The sequence below is a fragment of the Aricia agestis genome, chromosome 7 (assembly GCF_905147365.1).
Source record: "Aricia agestis chromosome 7, ilAriAges1.1, whole genome shotgun sequence".
NCBI classification, from domain to species: domain Eukaryota; kingdom Metazoa; phylum Arthropoda; class Insecta; order Lepidoptera; family Lycaenidae; genus Aricia; species Aricia agestis.
The window spans coordinates 1,444,387-1,448,541 of NC_056412.1; the positions used below are offsets into that span (position 1 = coordinate 1,444,387).

The 4,155-nt window shown below is 33.6% G+C and overlaps 1 long non-coding RNA gene across 1 annotated transcript; it reads right to left on the reverse strand.

The window, feature by feature from the left end:
* Positions 1-1,832: 1,832 nt before the first annotated feature.
* LOC121728891 lies at positions 1,833-3,805 on the reverse strand. Its single transcript, XR_006035884.1, has 3 exons — positions 3,795-3,805; positions 2,548-2,549; positions 1,833-2,049 (listed from the first exon to the last, which is right to left on the reverse strand). It is a non-coding gene; the product is annotated as an uncharacterized LOC121728891 (long non-coding RNA).
* Between the last annotated feature and the right edge of the window lie 350 nt (positions 3,806-4,155).

A 4,155-nucleotide genomic window follows, 5' to 3' on the forward strand; every position in this document is an offset into this window, starting at 1 on the left:
TATGGTAAAAATCAATATTATTTACTATCCATACTAACACCGCGTTAAAGTAAGAAATCGTTTTGGATATGTTTTAGATCGCTTGTTTTCTATAAGAGGACGGGCCGGCCTCTCATAGAAAACAAGAAATGGAACAGCAAGAAATGGAAAGGGTGTAAGCGACAAAATAGTTTTTGTCGCATAATTTAAAAACCATAAATATATTTCATATAAGCTATGGGCAAATTATAGTGTATGCTTGAACTAATCTATATACAAATTTCGGAAGCTTAAATCACTATCCTCTGTTTGCAAAATTGGAATCCCTGTTTTTATGGAGGTCTTTATGATTAATTATTCTGTGTTATAAAAGTTGACCAATCGTGTTATGCTATGGGTAATTCAAAGATAAAGACATGATGAATACTGACAATGAACTTTTATTTCCTAGCTTTAGTCATTGTAGAGAAAAATCGATATCGCTACAGCCAAATTATCAAGGCGTCACCTTAATCCATACTAATAATATAAATGTGAAAGTCTGTCTGTCTGTCAGTCTATCTGTTACCTCTTCATGCCTAAACCGCTGAAACGATTTTGCTGAATATTTGTATGGAGATACTTTTAGTCCAGGTTAAGGATAAAAATACTGTTTACCCCGGAAAATGTACGGTTCCCGCGTGATAAACGAATTTGGACGCAACCGAGTTGCGGACGTCATCTGGTGAATTCATATAATTTTACCGACAACACATCGCGTCCATTAACTTCACGACGTCTGTTTGTTTGTGTTGAATCCTGGAACTGAATCTTACAGCAGTTGGCGTCCGACTGAGCAAATATTCGCTGGGGATAAACATGACAATGTTACCAGCGTCTCAATAATATAAACACAGGTACAGAGATATTAATAATTCAATTAAGTATAAGCAAGTTGCTCGCAGCATCGTAACGCAGCAATGTTTAACGCTCGAGAACTGATATTTTTCTAGGGCGAAAACTATTCTACTATTTTCCGCGACTTTAAGCATATCTGCCAGGACAGAAACAGAGCTCTTCACTTTTGTATCATTATATGTGTGGCGGGGCCACAATTCGCCTAACATTCCTGCATCGCGCTATCGAAGTTTTCTAAGTGCGTTGACTATATACAGAATGTAATAAAAATAAGTGATAATACTTTAGGGTGTGTACGTGTTCCCTGTAGAGAGTTCACAGTGAAAGTAGCAGCGCTGAAAGACCAAATTTTTTTTCAATTTTGTATGGGGAAACTTGTGACGCTCGGGCCCTTGCCCATACAAAAGTGAAAAAAAATCGTCTTTCAGAGCTGCTACTTTCACAGTTAACTATCTACAAGTAACACGTACACACCCCAAAGTATTATCACTTATTTTTGTTACACACTGTATACGATAGCTGAAATGTATCACGTGGGGCTCCGGCCTGATCGAGCATAACACCTCGCTCGCTCGGACGATCTTCCTTTGTGGCCACCACAAAATATTCCCACATATTATTATGTATGGATTATATTGACTAGATATGATAGGTGCACAGAAAGTTTATAAAGTAAGAATCTTATGTTTTGCCATGTTAAATAAAGTATGAATTATCATAATATGTCTTTTAAAGCACCCCCACAGCCAATTTATCAAAATCCTTTCATCGACTGAAGTAGAGACCGCTTTCGGATTTGTCATATGATTAAAAATGTAATTTTTTAAGTATCTGGCGATTTAATTTCAACGAAAATGCATTCTGAAGGCTAAGTTCGAAATTACTCTATTTATAGAGTAAGTAATAAGTATATCATACATATAGGCCTGTATTTATACAGGCCTCACGAGGTCTATGGTCCAAACGCTCAGTCCTGTCTCTAGCGGTTATCGGCCTTTCGTCTACCACTGTATTCTAATTTTACAGATGTAGCAATATCTATCGCATCGTTTGTATGACATAACTGTCAAAAATTTTCCAAATTCAAATGACCGCGTGTATGGTAGTAGAGCAAGCTAGAGGAAGCGTGACCCCGCCATGTATCACGAACCTTTTTTCTTACGAATTATTTTTCTGAGTATAAATAAAATAATATGAAGTAGAATAGAAAAGAACAGAAAATTGTTTATTTATTTTGTGTATCTTAAAACTATTTAAACTTAAAAACACAATTTATGAAAACTATGTACAAAAAGGCGGTCTTGGTTGTGAGTCGCAGAATTTCTGCCGCGTACCTAAATATCTTTTCATACAAATCATGACTCACAAAATTACGCTGTGTGAATCAAACAGGACTTTTGTATGAAACTGATTGCAACAGAATTCTGCCGAACCGAAATTCTGCGACTCAGACTCACTCACAAATTACGCTCGTTTGGCTTCGCCCTTTCTTCTGAAAGCTGACAGCAGTTTCTGCAAGACAACCTTTAAGAAAGTATTTAATATTATTGTTTAATAAAAAAAAATCAAACTTAAACTCAAAATTCAACTAATTTAAAATTACAGTGTCATTATGACTAAATTATAATATATAATACAAAAAGTGTACAATACGTAATATTATACAGAAACAGCTCTGCAGGGGGCGAACTTATTCCCACGGTGTACTATCATTCATCAAAACAGTAACTTTATTGTATGCTTTGGTACACAAACGTTCTTTAACAACTTTTTTAAATTTATTAATTGAGATATTTTGAATGTTTTCTGGGATCTTATTATAAAAAGCGTATACTTACATTGAACTTTAAAAGAATTTTTGACTTTAGTAAGTCTAGTCACCGGAATTTCAAGCATGTTATTATGTTTATTACGAGTATTTAAATATTATGGCCACAAACACAGATAGAACACAGATTGGAAAATGACTTAGCGAAAATAACGCCAGAAAAGTGGAGTTTGTCGACTTACATACCTACACACGCACATACACAAACATTCATAATATTATTCACTTTCATAACCCTCAGTCTCTGTACTTTCATCATCAGTAACGTGAATGGTATAAGGATCTATTGTAGAATTATTCAAAGAGTGCAATTTTCTCATTTCATCTTCAATTTTTTTTATGTGGTTTGATTGATTAAAATTACGTGAAAATTTGAAAATATAAGAATGATACCATCGTTGCATAACATTATTTAAAATAATGTAACTTTACCGCTTCTGACAATTTTAATTTCATAAAGTCGGTTCAATAAGTCGGAGTAAAATCCGTCGGAACCGCTAGTGCCTACTATTATAACAATCATTCTCAATATGCATATTTTAGCTTTCACAGAATAATAATATTTTTATTCTATGGAACATTGTAATTATATTATAGCATAGTCATTTCTATAGCGAGATTAAGGCGATTCCGTGTTCATGTGCAAACATAAAAAAGATGACCAAAGTTCAGTACCCCTGTTGTAAAAGGCTCGTCAAAGTTACTCGCGATAAAACAGGAGTAACTTGAAATTTTGGATTTCTGTATATGACAGCAGCTGGTGAAAAATATATATTTTTATTTTCTTGATATTTTTATGTAGTTTTCATAAAAAAATTATGATTCCGTTTTATCAGATGATATAATGATAACATGTATAAAACTACGAAAAACCCAATATTTATGAAAAAAAATTTAAACCGAGTTTTTCACAAAAATATCAATTATTATCATAATTACGATAAAAATAACATGAATTTGCTGATAATATCGTAATTAAGTAAATCCAACTTCAAAAATTGCATATTTCTGAGTTACGACGCTACGTATTTGGATGAGGTATTATGAAACTTCTATCGCTTCGTTTTCTGTCACGATTTGTATAGAGAACGATAAATTATGTCAAGATTTTCTAAAACATGGTAGCGGTAGGGTGAATAAACGCTAGAGACAAGATAGGCTGAGAGCACTATAGAATCGACGCCGTGTACGTTTTAAGCGTTACTTAGGTTGGCCAAACCTAAGTATTAAGTACTTCTCATCACCGGCTAAGTGCGGATATGGGTCTAAGTCTGCTGCAGACCAGAAACATTTTCTAAAACCATTGTGGTCAGTTTTAAAAACGATATATTTCGTTTTTATAAAACTTTAAAATGTTGAAAGTTTTTCTGGCAATCATGATACCCTCAATAACAGTCATAATATTATTAATAAACTAATATGTGTGTATAAATGATTGGAAAAGAAAACTG